This window comes from Myotis yumanensis, unplaced genomic scaffold (genome assembly GCF_028538775.1).
Source record: "Myotis yumanensis isolate MYYU_CA2020_CCGP unplaced genomic scaffold, mMyoYum1.0.hap1 SCAF_8, whole genome shotgun sequence".
Classification (NCBI taxonomy): domain Eukaryota; kingdom Metazoa; phylum Chordata; class Mammalia; order Chiroptera; family Vespertilionidae; genus Myotis; species Myotis yumanensis.
This window is the reverse complement of record NW_027223759.1, coordinates 80,676,729-80,695,216: the sequence shown is the minus strand read 5'-3', so window position 1 is coordinate 80,695,216 and position 18,488 is coordinate 80,676,729. Positions and strand designations below refer to the sequence as shown.

The 18,488-nt window shown below is 37.1% G+C and overlaps 1 protein-coding gene and 1 pseudogene across 1 annotated transcript in view; one reads left to right on the top strand and one right to left on the bottom strand.

Moving 5' to 3' along the window:
• The window catches only part of DPP10 (dipeptidyl peptidase like 10), a 1,368,028-nt gene that overhangs the window by 765,287 nt on the left and 584,253 nt on the right, over positions 1 to 18,488 (bottom strand). The window lies entirely within an intron of this gene.
• LOC139015732 (density-regulated protein pseudogene) lies at positions 8,126 to 8,757 on the top strand (annotated as a pseudogene).

Below are 18,488 nucleotides of genomic sequence, written 5' to 3'. Positions count from 1 at the left end.
CTGGTCCTCCAGAGCTACCAGCCAGGTCAAACAGCTGTCGCAGTTCTTGATGAATGGGGTCTATTCTGCTCCCTCCAGTACTGATACCTGTCCTGGAAATACAAGGTGTCTTCTTTTGTGCCACCACTAACCTTAGGGGTGAGGGGTGAGGGGTGAGGGATGAAACCAGGGCAAATGAAAGCATCACAGACTCGCTGTCCTTGCCAAGGCTCATTTGGGTTCCTTGATTAAGGGTTCAGGATTTCTGCAGGATTTTGGTTAGTTTATAGCATCCTGAAAAAATTAAATTCAGATAGCTTTTACCAACTTTTTTATTACTTTTATGCATAAATGGCATTTTGGAGTTTTGTCCTTTGCCAATTTAGTTCTGTTGGAAATTTCTTTGGGAAAAAGTCATTCTATAGACTTATTTGAATTCTGATGTGGTGGTTAACATGAATGTAATCTGAGAGCTGAGACAATCCTCATGCCTTTCTAGTTTTCTCATAACCAGTATTTTATTTTTATGATTTCTGGCTCATTTTTTCCCTAGCCTCCTCTGAAAAAGATTTGAGATAGCTTACATATGTCCATATGTCACTCAAAATTTTATTAAAAAATAACTTAGAAAAAGGGAACCATCAAAGCCAAATTGTCATTTGAAACCGGAAGAATGCAGAAATGCCCTGTGCAATGCACATGGCATCTAGGGCGGTTTGGAAAACGAGTACACCAGACTGACTGGAATACAAGATTCAGATGTGCAGTGCTTTTGACATGAAACAGAATAACATGATTTTCTGTTACTGGAGAAATATAAATTACAATTGAGAAAAGTAATGGCTTTATATCAAATTTGTATAGTCTAATAGTTTAAAATTATTTATAACATATTGCTTCACTTCTCATAACTATAGCACTACAAAGTCAGCAAATGGTGCCTCCAGTGCATTGATGAGGACAAAGAATGAAAATCTGTGAGTAGATAGTTTGGTGGTGAAAAAGAAACCAGAGCTTCTTTCTGTAGTCTGATACACAATGCTTCCTCAAGCTTGGTAAGAAAATAAGCAATTAAGAGTGGCACATATGATGTTTGCATAAATGAACACAGTGAATGTCAAGCATGTAATAAATATTCATTAATGTTACTACTTATGCTCTTTGCTGCCCAACTTCATAATAATTATCATAATTTCTATCATACTAAAGTTAATGAGTTATGAAGTGGCTTTAAAATATAATTTAAAATATATATAATGTTTTATATCTGTGCTATATAAATTGTATTGCTCATTCCTTTGACATGTATTTATCATGTATTAAAACTTCTTGATCTAATCATTTTTGGAACCAGTCATCCATTTTCTCATTAAAATACTAAAATATTTATTAAACATATTTTTAATGGTCAGAGATAAAACTGGAAAATACATATCTCTCTGACTTTAATTTACTATGGGCAACTGGGGGAAATAGAAAACTTCAAGTATACCATATACATCTTACTGATTTATTGGCCTCAGGAAGATGACTTTCCTTATCTGGGCTGGCCAATTACAGGCAGGCTGGAGCTAAGCAGTTGAGAAAATGAAAAAAAAAAAGTGAAGAGAAGTTGTGGTGGGTAGAATTTTAGATATCTTGGGAACATTCAAGTGCAGAGATACAATAGGTTATTAGTCATGACACAGATGTCATAAGAAAATTATGCACACAGAGGCAATTACTTTTGTCAAGGCACAGAGCAAAAGGTGGGCATAGTAGGTGAGGGAACAATTCATGAAGGGTGGGAGACTGAAAAGGACGGTGAGTGAGAAATGATATTTGGGTAAATTGGTGGGAAGTAGTGTGAGAATAGAGACATTTATGGGGAACTTGTAAAAGATATTGTGAAATGTGAGGTTCAGCAAGAAATACTCTAGCCTCCCTTAATGAACTAATATCTATAATATATTTTACTTTCAGATTTTATAATCTGAGAAACTTATTGCTTTTTATTCTATCTTATTTGGGAGGTAAAAGTGAGTGTTTATTTCTCACTTTTACAAAGTCTAATATTTCTTCTTTATTAATCTCCTGCTAAGTTGTCAAGGTTGCTGCCCTTCTTTACATTAAATGTGTCTATGCATCACATGGATCACTGTTATTTTACAACATTTTGATTCTTTAAAACAATTAAGGAGGAAAATATTAAAGTTTTACTGATTTAAAAGCATGAAAGAGAGGTGCTTAAAGTTTGATCAGAAATAATTTTTACTAATGTAAATATGCCCATGGGGAATTTTTTTTCTGAAGTCTAGAAACATTAAGACTAGAGAGAATACACACGTTCTCAATCACAATGTAATAGTGATTAATATAGTGAAAATTTACTTAAATATTTAAGTATTGTTGGAAAATATTTGAGCAATGACATTCTGAATGGACTTGAAAGGGTACAATGTACTGTAAATGTATTTGTACAAGTCAGATAAGTGCTTAAAATAATTTAGAGAATAAAACATTTCATTTATTCAACATTATCATGAGAGTCATTTATTTAGAATATTTTAAATGTTTCAATGTGTTCTGTGGATCAAAGATTATTTTAATTGCTCAATAAATGGCATATACACATGCTACTAGTATTAAAATAGTTAATTCTCAAATGTTTGTAAATAACAAACAATTTAAAAATAACGTGGAGGGACATCTCTTTAACTTTGGTTTTAGAACATCATCAGATTGAATGAGGATATGATCCTTGATGTTGTTTTGCTGGTAAAGTTTATATAATAAAGACAAAATTAAAATGTAAATATAGCCACACATATTTAAAAAATTCTGATTATCAAAAGGGCAATTCTAGTTTTTAAAAAAGGAAACATGAACAGAAAGTATAAACTAAAATAATTAAAAATTTATGTATAGTTGATAGTATTGAAAATGACCAGGGAAATAATAATGAAAACAGTTCCTCAACAAATAAAGTGTCATCAGATGTTTAAGTTAATTAGCTTTGGATGCATACTTCTCTCTATTATATTTTTGGACAATTCAATATTTTTGTCTCTAGACTTTACAGGTATTTGCTAATGTCTCCTATAGCAAAATCAGTTACTACTGCCAAGCATTGATTATTCAAGCTTCAATCTAAGGTGGATTCTCTGGTTGGAAATTATAAATTATTATCACCCATACTTACTTAGGATGACTATAAGGTAGGATAGTGAGAAGCTAGGAAAATTCCTGGGCAATGGAATGGGGAAACTGACACAGAGAATTAAACAAAGCCACACAATTTAAACAAGTTACAGACAGCTAGTGAATCACAAGACCTATCCCCCCTTACCAAGGACACTTGAGAGCAAACGCTTGATACCTCCCCACTCTAACCAGAGAATACAGAGCTTAAATCACCCTGGTTGGGGAAATAGAGAACAGAAACCTAATTAATACCATTTGTGCCAGCCAAAGACAAATGAATTCAAGGAACAAATACCAAAAACCTGATTAGAGCCAGACAGACCCAAGATAAAAGTAAAACAGTAAAGCAGACCAAAGAATAATCCCAAACTCTCCAATATGCTCACTTTACTTCATCAGCATATTAAAAACACACCTGCAAAGCTGATGAATGTTCTGCTGAAAACTTCCTCTAAGATTCTCACCTACAGAAGGGAAATACACCCTCCCGACAAAAGATACCAGCTCAGGCTAGTTCTAAAGCATGTCCATGCCTCTTCTTGGGCATGAACGTTTTATTTCCTCCTAAACTCTATGGGTCCCCTCATATCAAACTGTAACCAGGGAAGCAGCAGGCAGCAGGAGCTCATCCCAGGCTTACCCATTGACCTGTCTCCAAGGCCCCCTTTTGCTCTGACTCTCCAGTGAGCTAACAGAGCTTCTCCTGGACTCACTTCTGCCGTGTAACATGTCTAGGGAGCCAAAGCAATGCACCACCTTGGCTCTCTCCTGTTGCTTCTTCTACCCTAAATCTTCCCGTTGTTTCATTTTAATAAACATACTCTCAAAATCACCTAGACTCATATTGTGAAATCTTTCCCACATGAAGTCAAGAACCCAAACACTGTAGGCCTGCAGGAGGCAGACCCTCTCCAGGCCAGTTCTTGGCTGGTGACAACTTCATGGAGCCAGCGCAGGCCTAATTGGGTATAGCATACATAAGGGTCCTCCAGAGAGAAACTTTTATTATTTCCTCTCCTGAGCTGAGAACCCTGCTTTGGGGCATGTTAAAAATGCCCACCGGGTGAGGAGAGTGGGCATCTATTTAAGTTTTCAAGTTTCCAAGAAATTAAATGGTATGGTTTTGAGGAGTTATCATTATTTCATTAGATAAAAATGTATGTCTTTTTAAACCAGAGTTGGATTCTCATTGCTTTAAAACAATATTATTTGTGAAAATGATGGTTTTACAAATGGAAACAATTTTAAGTTCTTTATACCTTGGTTAATTGCTAGGACCTTCAGTTATGTTTTTATCTCACCAAAATGTCTATTATTATTACTTCTACATGAAAACATCTAGTGAATCCAAAATCACCAATGTTTGAACTTATTTGACATTAAGCAAACTACACATATGTGCACACTTAGAAACTGCCTCTCAGCACACGCCAAATGTTTCTCCTGTGCAAACACAAACTTAAGAATCAGTAAAACAAAATTAAACAAAAACATGAAGTCACCACATTTATAAATTTATATTATCATCTGTGTCCTTTATCTGGTTAAAATATATTTTTGATGACAGAAACAATGAAGAGGAAGAACTGTGATATACAGTGTATCAAACCAAATAAAAGCCAATGTTTTAAATAATTTTCTCTATAAATTTTAAATTAAAAAACAATTTGCTAATAAAATGTAGTTTAGTTTGGATTTTCTTTAGTTTCTTTTTATTATTCTGGTTGAATTGCTAGTGAGTTTTGATCTGATCATAAAACATGTAGGAAGGAAAGAGAAAAAAAAAAATCAAGAACTTGGTTAATATTACCAATTGATTGATCAATCCCTGAATAATTGACAGTTCACTATCTTATCTTCCATAGTCCTATATGATAGATGTTAGCCACCTATGAATTTATGCATTTATGAAGCTTTATGTGCCTTCTATGCAAGAAGGCATTTTAAACAATAGCCACCAAAATTGTTAATGTTTTTATGTCTACATATTGTGATAAAGGCATTTATAAATAACAGCTTAGCAAAAGCTTTATTTCTTATGTGATAGTAGAAAGTGAGTTTATTAAAAGCTAATCAACCAACATTTTCAAATAAATATGATATTTTTGAGATTCATGTGACTATACACCATTTTTCTAGTATTCAAAGCTACCTAGGTCAGTCATGTAAGTTCACATTAAAATTTAAAGAGGAAACAATGGACAATAAAATTTTCCCTATCTGCACAGGAAGTATCAGTTAGAGGCTCTCATGAAAATAGTTTGGCCCTCAGAACTTTTTAAATGAATAATTCTAATTAGTTTGGCTAGAAAGGCTGAAAAGTGTTGCAGAGCCATTGAGCCAAGGAAACCCGCTCTGCCTCTGTGCTGTAAGTGTAGGTTTGGGGTCAAAAAATACTCCTCCGTGAAGTAACTCTGCATATGTCATATCTGAAATAAACTATTAAAATGATGAAATTATTTAATATGCAAAATACAATAAAGTCCAAGTGTTTTATATGAAACATTAATGAGAGTCTAGTGAATTAAACAGAGCCCCTGATTATTAGGTTCAAATTCAAAATAGTCCACAAGAGCATGGTATGGAGTGAGAAGAGGAATAATGCTATCCATAGGAGAATATTAACATGGGAAGATATTGTAGAATAGATATGGTGTGAATCAAAATTCATGCTCTTTTTGCTACATCATAGTTTCTTCATAAAGAAAAGAATAATTAATGTGAAAAACAGCTTAATTTGAGAAAAGGAGGTAGGAGCTTCCTAATGACAGCTCTGCTGCTAGAAAACCAAGCAGGAGAACGGCTTACGGAGCCAGGAAGCTCATGGCCTCATTGTGTACAAGGGGCACGACCTATTTATATAATATGCTTTCTTAACACACACCATTACTCAAAGTCATAGCAAATACTCATGTGAAAATGATGAAGAATAAGGTCAGGAAGCTATTTCCAAGTATGTGGACACTGTAGATTTATAACTCTTGTTAAAATTCTTGAGGCAGCAAGGGTGTGACCTAGAAAGATACACTGCATGGAAGAAACTGAGTGAAGGCGCTCCACTGTGATACAAAAAGGGAAAAAGTAAAGAAGAGACAAAAACAGCACTGTTACTATGAAACATGTTTAAAGAATATGGCTTGTTAATACTTGACGGCAGAGATTCCTAAGTGAGTACCTTTATTGGGTCATAAAAAATTACTGAGCTGGAGATCTTACCTACCTTATCCTACCACAAAAGCAACATTGTGTGGTTAGAAAGAATGATGAGCCATCAGCCTCTCCTGTTTGAATGCAGGCTAAACTCAAAGCAAGAAACCAAGGATTATTCCTCTCATATGTCACAAGTGCCAGATACTGGAAATCATATTAGTGGGAGCAGACCGGTTTTCCCTGAAATTTACTTAGTAAAAAAAGATTGCATCAGTAAGTAATTTTATTCCATTGGCCAGATGATCACAAAATACAAAAAAGAGAAAGGATGAGTATCTGTTATAAACATGACTATCTAAAGTCTTCTCCTTTCCTCTTGGTTTATACAAAATTGTAACTAAATTTAAAAAATTAAGTTAGTCCATTTTTATATCAAGTTGAAATTAAAACCTTTAAAAATATTTATTTTTTATAAAAACAGATATAAAAACAGAAAAAAAGATTCTAGCATCATCTATGTTTATATTTATACTAGAGGCCCAGTGCACGAAAATAAGTGCACTGGGGGGTGTCCCTCAGCCCGGCCTGCCCCCTCTCACAGTCCGGGAGCCCTCAGGGGATGTCCTATTGATGGCTTAGGCCCGCAGGCCTGAGCAACAGTCTGGCCTCCCTCTGCAGGAGGTGACTGGCCAATCAGGGGGAAGGCAAGGCCCCCATCATGCCTCTGCTGCAGCCACTGTTGGCTGCTGCCATGGCTGCCTGAGCCTTGGCCCTCACAGCCAGTGTGGCTTACCTGAGCCTCAGGCCAGCCCTGGAAGCAACCGCCATGCGGGGCTTGCCTGAGCCTCAGGCAGCCACTGTGGCTTTGTCCGGAAAATGTCCAGAAGGACATCTGGAAGGACGTCCATTCTAATTAGCATATTACCCTTTTATTAGTATAGATGGTCTTTGAATGCTTAGTTAGACGGCTTCATCAAATAGAATTTTGTAAGTATCATGTGGTTGAGTAATTGGAATTGGTGTTGTAAGACATTGCTTGAAAATTGCCCTGTAGACACTTGCTAATGGAAATGTGCATTTGTATGTTAGTCAAGTCTGGCACTATTAGTTATTGTACCCAATAAAATGTACTCTCTAGGACCCCAAGGTACCAAACAACCTAGACAATACTAAGAAAATAATGGCCCAAAAACCAGCCATGCTCATGAAGTTAAGTACAAAATGATTTTTTAAAATGAACCTGACCTACAAGAGTAACAAACAAATTTCCTAATTTATGGGGGGAAAGGGGTGCACACATAATTGTCCAGGTAATAAAACTACTGAACAGGTCTTGCTTTCTGGTATAAGAAATCATGTCATGCCGAAACCGGTTTGGCTCAGTGGATAGAGCGTCGGCCTGAGGACTGAAAGGTCCCAGGTTCGATTCCGGTCAAGGGCATGTACCTGGGTTGCAGGCACATCCCCAGTGGGGAGTGTGCAGGAGGCAGCTGATTGATGTTTCTCTCTCATCGATGTTTCTAACTCTCTATCTCTCTCCCTTCCTCTCTGTAAAAAATCAATAAAAAAATATATATATTAAAAAAAAAAAAAAGAAATCATGTCATGCTTACCTTTCCTTAGGGCCAGAATGCCTACAAACTCTCAGCAACACAGTTGTTTATTCTATATATTACCCTAAATATTAAAAAGTGATGTAACAGAGATGGGCTCTCGGGTGGCCCGGGCCAGAGAAGAGGAGTTGCATGTGTCATTTCAGCTGGTGGTAGTGGCGGGGCGGAGGCGTGGGCGGCTGTATGACCGCCAGGTTTGTGAGATGACTGCTGACACTTCTGAATCAGGGGGGCATGATTGCAAAGGAGACTCCAGGAGCAATACCAAGTTAGATGCAGATTACCCACTCCGGGTCCTTTACTATGGAGCGTGTTCATTACCAACAGAGTACTGTGGCTAGATGCCTGATTTTCCTAAACGTAGACAGTGGTTAGAGAAGAATTTTCCAAGTGAGTTTGCAAAACTTACAGTAGAAAAATCACCCAAACAAGAAGCTGGAATTAGTGAGGGTCAAGGACCAGCAGGAGAAGAGGAAGAGAAGAAAAAACAAAAGAGAGGTGGAAGGGGTCAAATAAAACAAAAAAAAAGACCGTATCACAAAAGGTTACGATAGCCAAAATTCCCAGAGCAAAGAAGAAATACGTAACAAGAATGAGTGACCTTGCAAGTTTTGAAATTTATATTAAAGAAGCACAAAAATTTTTTGCTCAAAAATTCTCCTGTGGTGCCTCAGTGACAGAGGAGGATGAGATCATCATTCAGGGAGACTTTACAGACCACATCATTGATGTCATTCAGGAAAAATGGCCAGAGGTGGATGATGATAGCATTGCAGATCTTGGAGAAGTGAAGAAGTGATTTTGAAAATTTGTCTGTATTTAATGGTCTGAACTGAGAGTTGATATGGCCAAAGGGGGAGAGGCCGTTTGAAAAAATAAAAATATTTATCCTACAGTAAAACTGTGGACTACCCTCAGCATTTTCACTGTTCTGTACAAGGCTGCTTGTGTGTGTGTTTTTTGTTGTTGTTGTTTTTTATTGCCAAAGTCTGATAAACGGGGGAGACTATCATGCTTATGCATGAAATAGAATTTAGTCAAATAAAAATTTTTGGTCACTTTGTCCTGACTTCTCTTTCTGTCTTTTAAACTTTTTATTTTTGGAAAAACACTAGACTTTTTGTGGGAAGTTTATTTTGTGTCGTGATTTAATCTGGTTTAGAGCTGAGTGATGTTTTAAAGAATTGTAATTGGGCTTCTTCCCCAGGCAAAATTATCTCCTTGCTTCTTCGGTGTGATAGTTCTGAGATGCCTGAGAATCTAATAGATTTGTGGTTGAATGGGCTTTATTGTTACCAACCAAGTCCACTTTGTGGGCCTATAAACATACTGTTGGTTGGAGTTGTTCAAGCTATTCTGAATATTATTCATCAAATATATGACAAGCCTTAAAACCACCTGCACTGTTTGACCCAGTAAACCACTTCTTTGACATTATCTTAAAGATATGTCTTAGGTTCATTAAGATGTTACTCCTACTATCAAAAAAATTGCAAATGATATAAATGAACAATTGAGAGATGGTTAAAGAAATGATGGTGCGTCATATAGTAGACTATTGCACCTAAATTTTAAAATATTTTCCAAGAATACTTGGAAACATGTTTAATAATGTTAACTAGGGGGCAGACCCCAAATCCGTTTTATACATTGTCATCGTTCTGAGAGGAAGGCCATTTACAGAGGCTGGGAGTTCTTGTTCTGGCTATCTGAGTGTATAATCCTGCTAACCAGTTGCAGATATTATAAGCCTGGGTTCAATATATTGTCTGGGAAATAGCAACTGAAACATGTTTTTCTCACAAGAGAAACTGACCATTATAATGAATGCACTAAACAAATTTAAACTTTTGTTTTTATAAAGGTCTTAAGCCAGGTGCTACAAGTGGAAGACTGGTGGTATTTTAATTGCTATAGATTCCTTTAATAAATTTAGAACCTATTGTTTATTGCCATGCAAATTACAATCTTGAATGTTTTTTATAAATAATTAAAATCTTAGAATGTGTAGTAAAGATGTAAATTTAAAAAAAGGAAATTCTGCATTAACTGTGAATTTTACTAAATATTATTATCTGATGAAGCAAATTTATCCCTCGAGACCATGTGGTATGTGTTATGTATGCTGTTGGTGCTGGAATATGTCTGTATGCCTATATGAACACATGTGACTTCATGTAAAGATTCTTAATGTTCAGAGTTCTTGGCAAATGTAGTTTCAATCCATACATAGCCAGTAGTGGATGTTACTGCAGGAAAATGCAGGATTAAAATTGTCCTTGTGTAAAAAAAAAAAAAAAAAAAAAAAAAAGTGATCTAACAAATCACTTCATTATTATTACTTTATACCATTAATTACCATTTTTGTTATCATTGTTTAAGAATTATTTTCTCTGAAGTGAAATCTTAATGATTTATCTGTTCAAAACTATTCAGTAGATTTGCATGTCCTATAGGATAAATCTGCGATTCTTGGCATGGCATACAAATCTCTTCAATAACTTGCCCATTACTTTTTTGTCCATCATTTTCTACTTCTTTCCTAAAAACTTACACTCTAGGAAAACCACAAAACTTATAGTTGCCAAGCATGTGTGTTTTCACATGTTTTATGATATTGTACATATTGTTTGTTCCATATGCTCTACTTTCTCCATGCATGTTACAAAGAAACATCTTCTGGCCTTCTCTGACTCCTCCAAGTAGATCTATGAATTATTATTTATCCTGTGCTTTCACTGAATCTACTTTATGCCTTATATATAACATGTTTATCACATATATACATCCTATATAATAAAAGTGTAGTATGCAAATTATCCCCTCGACCGGAGTTCTTCTGGGAGTTTGGCCAGGGCGTTGGCCAGCCAGGAGAAGGGACAGAGGCCCTGGCCAGTGGCATTGGCAGGCAGCCGAGGGAAGGAGGGAGGGAGGCCTTGGCTAGAGGCAGCAGGAGGCTGGGGGAAGGGAGGGAGTATCCGGCAGCCACTAGGGATCCTAGCAGTGCACAAATTTTGTGCACTGGGCCTCTAGTATATATACTTAAAAACTTTGATAATCTAATCCACAGTATCTTGCTCAGTAAAATAGCATAGACATTAAAAAGGATGAGATGAGCTTTGATTAAAGAGACATGGATTGAAGTTAAAAATAAAATTTATTGTAACTGGATGACTTTGAGCATGGTATTCTTACCTCTCTGGGTTTCAGCTTCCTCACTTATAAGACAGTAACTCCATTATAGGGTTGTAACTATTAAATGCAATTACACATGTGATAATTAAAAAGAGTAACTGAAGTGCCATCAAAGGAATGGTGGCATCAGAGGTGCCCTTGGTCTCACCCTTGAAATTTCACCAATTTTAATAGCTATAACTCAACAAAGCATTCTCTGATCAACACACAAACAAACCTAAAAGATCTGCTCATTGAAACATCTAAAGTTGGGCAAAGTGGGAGTGAACTGGAGAGGCAAGAAGAGAAAAAATCTGAGATGAACCAGAGATGCAGCTCTGCAGCTGGGAGCTTACAGTGGGGCTCAGCCTGGGGAGGGGAGGAATTAGATTGTGGCTGGCACTCTCTTCAGCGGGGAGGAGTAAAGAGATTCAGTGGACATTCCTGCAGGAGTGGGCTGTACAAGCTGAGACTGAGCCCAGAGACCTGGGCAAGCACACAGAGCCTTGCAACCGTGGTCTGCATTTCAAACAGAGAAACAAAGCCATGGAACCTGGCTACCCTGTAATCACCCAGAGCTCACCTCCCTTTGCTCTTGGTATTGGGTTGTAGAAAACATTATCTGCAAACCTGAGAACTGATACTAGAGCATCATATTTTTCCCTAAGCAAAGGGTGCATGCTGTGACTGGTCCTGTAGCCAGTGTGCAGGGTGGACCCCATAGAGATCTGAGGTTGCCAACAACAATGAAGCCAGCCAGGATAAATCAGCTCCACATCCATGCATCATTGCTACACTGTGGAAGCATCTGTCTGTGCAGGGCAGCAATGGAATTTTGCAGATTAGAGAATCATCACTGACTGCATTTTCTTGTGGGGTTGGTTCCCTGGGATGGGTGTGGCCTAAGAGCACATACAAGGAAACCATCTACCCAAGGAGCTAACTCCCCAAAGAGATCTGTATAGCTAGAGAAGTACAAGGGAGCTAAAAAATTGTGATTCAGCACCACCTACTGAAAAAAAATAGATCTCTTTGTTTTAATCTGCTAGAGAAATGCCACTTATACATAGATGCCCAGACAGAAAAGGAATTCATCAAATACCATGAATAATGGAGGTAGTGAGGCAGCTCAGAAAGAAAATGAAAAATCTCCAGGAAAAACAAAACAAAACACAAAAAATGTAAAGACATATAAGTATGTGATATAAATAACTGAGAATTCAAGATTGTAATTCTTTAAAAAACTCAATGAAGTGCTAGAAAATACAGACAGGCAATTTAATGAGCTCAGATTACAAATCAACAAACAAAATGATTACTTTTCCAAAGAGACTGAAACTTTAAAAAGGAAACAAAAAGAAATTCTGGAGATGAAGAACTCAATAAAAGAGATAAAAAATGAGCTAATAATATTAGGAAATAGAACAGATCAGATGGAGGAAAGGACTGATGATATCAAAGAGAGAACTCTAGAAATGATGCAAAAGGAAGAAGGGAGAGACTTGAGCATAAATTAAAAAATAAAGAACTCTACAAAACTATCTAACTCGATCAGAAAGAACAGTATAAGAATAATAAACAGGCCTGTCTGAGTAGTTCAGTTGGTTAGAGCATTGTCCTGATATGACAAGGTTGTGGGTTCAATCCCCAGTCAGGGTACTTACAAGAATCAACCAATGAATGCATAAATAAGCAAGTGGAACAACAAATCAATGTTTCTCTCTCTCTCTCTCTCAAATAAATAATTACTATGTGTACCGGTTAATAACGCTGATTTTGTAATTAAAGCCAACACGTTAATTTCAAGAGAAACATCAAAAATATTTTATTCAAAGTATATCCATCACTAGCTACACATTTCCCCCATCTTTCAGGTAATTTGTGGATACTGTCCCAATAGAACTTTTCTTGTTTTGAGGCAAACCATTCCAAGACTCAATTTTCCAATTCTTCGTACATTTTGAAGTGCTGCTCAGAAAGTGTGTGTGCCATCGATAGAAACAAGTGGTTATCTGAAGGAGCAAGGTCTGTGAATATGGTGGGTGGTTTCATATTTCCCAGGCAAGATCTTTTAATGTGTTTTTAACTGGTTTTGAAGTGTGTGATGGTGCGTTATCATGAAGCAAAATTACTTTGCCGTGTCTTCTGGCCCATTCTGGTTGTTTCACGATCAAAGCTTGGTTCAAATTGATTATTTGTTGTCAGTAGCATCAGTATTAATGGTTTCACCTGGTTTTAGAAGCTCATAATACACCACACCTTCCTGATCCCACCAAACGCAGAGCATTGTCTTCTTTCTGAAGCGATTTGGCCTTGTAGTTAATGTTGATGGTTGACCTAGATCAAGCCAAGATTGTGTGCATTTGGGATTCTCAAAATAAATCTACTTTTCATCACCAGTCATAATTCGATGCAAAAAAGACTTTCTTTCATGCTGTTGAAACAACATTTTACTGATGACTTTTCGGTTTTCCATTTGTCTTTTGTTCAGTTGATGTGGCACTCATTTTCCTTCCTTTAAAATCTTTCCCATTGCTTGTAAATTATCAGAAATTGTTTGCTGAGCAACCTTTACTCTTTATGCAAGTTTTTTTTTGAGTTTGACACGCATCTTCATCCAATAATGCTTGTAGTTGTTGGTCTTCAAACTTTTTCGGTTGATCTGGATGTCCTTTGTCTTTCACATCGAAATCATCACTTTTAAAGCAATTAAACCAGCGTTCACAAGTATCTTGAGATGGAGCATGTTCACCATAAGCTTCCCAAAGTATACGACAACTTTCAGCAGCACTTTTCTTCAAAATAAAGTAATGAATTAAAACTTTTCGCGAATGCTCTTTTTTTTTTGGCACAAAATTCAACATTTTTAAGTGTAAAAATATCTATGATTTAACATCTTCAGCAAATTTGACATATAAAGTTTTGAAGCTTGCTTTCAATACAACAAAATAGCATACATATCAAATTGCATATATATCAACATATGTGTAACTCCATCTATTAAAAAAATCTACATTATTAACTGGCACACATAGTAAAAAAATAATAATAAGCATAAAATAAAAAGAGGAGGAGGGAACAGAGTACCTATTCAAATTAATAGTTGATGAGAACTTCCCAAACTTATGGAAAGAGCTAGACCTTTGAATTGAAGAAATGAACAGAATACCTAATTATCTCAAACCAAAAAGACCTTCTCCAAAGCACATTGTATGAAAACTTTGAACAAATACCAACAAAGAAAGAATTCTAAAGTTCAGAGAAAAAAAGAAAATAAGCTATAATGGAAATCCCATTAGATTATCATTGGACTACTCAGCAGAAACTCAGTAAAATAGAAGACAGTGAAACCAAATATTCAATCTATTAAAAGAAAGAAAAAAACAGCCAAGAATAATATATCCAGCAAAGTTATCCTTTATATATGAAGGAGAATAAAGACTTTTCCAGACATACTGACACCAAAAGACATCCATTGCAGGAAATACTCAAGAAGTTAGTCTACCTAAAACAAAGAACAAAAGGTCACAAAATTATGAGTAAGACCACCAACAAACTTACAACATAAATGGGGGTAATTTGTGACAACAAATACATAAAAGGAGAGGGTGTAAAGGTCTGAATTTGCAAAGGAGGATGGAGACCACATGCATTCAAAAGAAAAAGGACCACTTCATATATGAAACTTTATTTTACATAAAACCTAATGTTAACCACACAAAACACAAAATAAAACCGAAACACATAGCTTAGTAAAAGAGAATGCAAAGAAAGTGTGGAATACAACCAAACAAAAACAACAGATATACAAAGGATCATCTATATATATAATACCTTAATATTCAAATAGACCAAATGGCAGAACAACCAAACAACTGGTTGCTTTGACGTGCGCTGACCACGAGGGGGCATGCACAGAACATGGTGGGTGTTGGCAGCAGGGGGCAGAGCACTGAACATGGTAGGCATGGGACAAGGCGGGATGGTGGAGTAGGTGAGCGGGGGTGCCAGACCAAGGCGGGGCATTGGTCGCTGTCATCTGGGTGAGCCTTTGGTGGTTACTGAAAACTATTTGCTCCCTCGCACCACAGTCCTGCCAGGCACTCTCAACTGCTGCGGCACTGGCCCAGCTCGGACCGGCTGATCACTCTGCGCCTTCAGCAGGTGCAAGTGGTGGCTGCTGGCCTCAATCACCCTTCAGGGCTTCTCCACTTCCCCTTACTCTTGAAGGGCAATCAGGGATGGCAGCCACCTCTCGCACTCACTGCCAGTGATGGTCCTGCTCATACTTGCTGCCAGCACCGGAGCTGCTGCTGGCACTTGCTGCCGGCACCAGCCCCGCTTGCACCTGCAGCTGGTCAGCAGGTGCGAGAGGCAGCTGCCAACCTCATCACCCCTGAGGGCTTCTCCACCTCCCGCTGCTCCTGAGGGGCAATCAGGGCAGCAGCTGCCACTCACACCCTTGCTGGCGCCTGGTGCCAGCCCTGATTGCTTGGCGCCATCAGCGGGTGTGAGCGGGTGTGAGCGGTGGGAGCGGGGCTGCTAGTAGAGAGTGGACTGGGGCCATGGTGGGAGGGCCTGGTGGTGGTGCAGACGATGAGACGAACCCACCCCTGTACCCACCGCAGCCTTGTATCCCACAGTTCCTTTCAAGGTGCACTGGACCCCTAGTCATAGAATAATATCAAACACTATATGACACCAAATTCTATAATCTAGAATAAATGGATAAGTTCCTAGAAATGTAAAACCTTCCTAGACAAGAAGAACTGGAAATTCTAAATAGACTGATCAACAGTGAGGAAATTGAAACAACCAACATCCCCACCCTCCAAAATAAAAGATGCGATGGCTTCACTAGTGAATTCTATCAAACATTCAAATAAGATTTGATGCTATCCTACTCAAAGTCTTTCAAAAAACTGAAGAAGAGGAGGGAGAGAAACAGAGAGATAAAAACATCAATGAGAGGGAAACGTTATTAATCAGCTGCCTCCTGCACTAACCATAATGTGGATCGTGAGCCTTGATTGTGTGCCCTGACTGGAGATCAAACCAGTGACTTCTTCTTTCAGGGGTAGAGGCTCAACCACTGAGCCCACTTGCTTGGCAAGGCAATTCTATTTTAAATTTTTGAGGTAATTTCATACTGCTTTCTACTGTGGCTGTATCAATTTGCATTCCCACCAACAGTGCACTTTTCTCCACTTCCTCACCAATGCTTGTTTTTTGTTGATTTATTGATGATAGCCATTCTGACAGGCATGAGGTGATATCCAATTGTGATTTTAATATGCTTTTCTCTAATGATTAATGATGTTGAGCATTTTTTTATATGTCTATTGGCCATCTGTATGTCCTCTTTGGAGAAGGTGTATTCAGGTCCTTTGTCCATTTTTTTTTTGTCTTCCTGGTGTTGACTTGTATAAGTTTTTACTCTTTTTTGGAAATTACCCCCTTTTTAGATGTATCATTGGCAAATATGTTCTTCCATTCAGTGGGTTGTATTTACATTGTGGTGATGGTTTTATTTGCTGTGCAAAACATTTTAGTTTAGTGTAGTCCCAATTTAAAAATTTTTTAACTTTCTTTTTATTGTTGATGCTATTACAGATGTCCTCCCCCTTTTACCCACCTTTACCCAACCCCACCTCCCCTTTTCTCTGGCCATCACTATAGTGTTGTCTGTGCCTATGGGTTATGCATATATGTTCTATGGATAAACCCTTTACCTCCTTTCATCCAGTCCTTCCCTGCCCCTCCCTTTTGACAGTCTGTTCCATGTTTCCATGCCTGTCTCTATTTTTTTTAGTTTATTTTATTCATTAGATTCCACGCATAAGTGAGATTGTATGGTGCTTGTCTTTCTCTGACTGGTTTATTTCACTTAGCATGACAACCTCCAGGTCAATCCATGCTGTCACAAAAGGTAAGAGTTCCTTTCTTTTTATGGCTGTATAGTAGATTATTGTGCAAATATATCACAGCATTTTTATCCAGTCACCTAGTTATGGGCACTTGACTGTTTCCAGATCTTGGCATTGTAAATAATGCTGCTATGAACATAGAGGTACATATATTCTTTCAAAAAAAAAGAGTGTGGTTGCCTGGTCAAAAGGCAGTTCCATTTTTAACTTTTTGAGGAAACTTCATACAGTTTTCCAGAGTGATTGCACCAACTGCATTCCCACCAACAGTGCATTAGGGTTCCTTTTTCTCCTCATCCTGACCAGCACTTGTTGTTTCCTGATTTATTGATGGTAGCCATTCTGGCAGGTGTGAGGTGATATCTCATTGTAGATTTAATTGTCATCTCTCTGATAAATAGTGACATTGAGCATTTTTTTCGTATGTTTATTGGCCATTCTGTATGTCCATTTTGGAGAAGTTTGTATTCACATTTTTTTAAATTGATTGTTTCTTTCCCTGGTGTTGAGCTATATAATTTATTTATCTTTTTTTGGAAATTAACCCCTTTTCAGATATATTGTTGGTAAATGTGTTCTCCTTTACAGTGGTCTCCTTTTTCATTTTGTTGATCATTTCTTTTGCTGTGGAGAGGTTTTTTAGTTTGATGTAGTCTCATTTGCTTATTTTTCCTTTATTTCCTTTGCCTTAGGATACATATTGGAAAAATACTCCTACAAGAGATGTTTGAGATTTTACTGCCTATGTTTTCTCTTAAGGTTTTTATGGTTTTGTGACTTACATTGAAATATTTTATCCATTTTGAGTTTATTCTTGTGTATGGTGTAAATTGGTGGTTTATTTCATTATTTTTTGCATGTACCTGTCCAATTTTCCTAGCACCATTTATTGAAGGGATTGTCTCTACTCAATTGTATGTTCTTGCCTCCTTTGTTAAATGTTAATTGATCATATAGGCATGGGTTGATTTCTGGGCTCTCTCTTCTGTTCCACTGGTCTATATACCTGTTCTTATGCCAGTAACAGACTGTTTGATTACTATGTTCTTGTAGTATAGTTTGATATCAAGTATTGTGATACCACCAACTTTGTTATTCTTTCTCAAGATTCTGGCTCTTTCTTGGTTTTACATAATTTATTTTTTGGAATATTTGTTCTAGATCTTTGAAATATGCTATTAGAATGGTATTTGGTATTTAATCTATAGATTGCTTTGGGTAGAATGACATATTATGGTATTAATTCATCCAATCCATGAACATGGTATATGTTTCCACTTATTTGTATCTTTCTCAATTACTTTCTTCAATGTCCTATAGTTTTCTGAGTATAGTTCTTTTACCTCCTTGGTTAAATTTATTCCTTGGTACCTTTTTTTGTTGCAATAGTAAATGGCATTGTTTTCTTAGTTTCTCTTTCTAAGAGTTCATTATTGGTGTACATAAATGCCATTGATTTTTG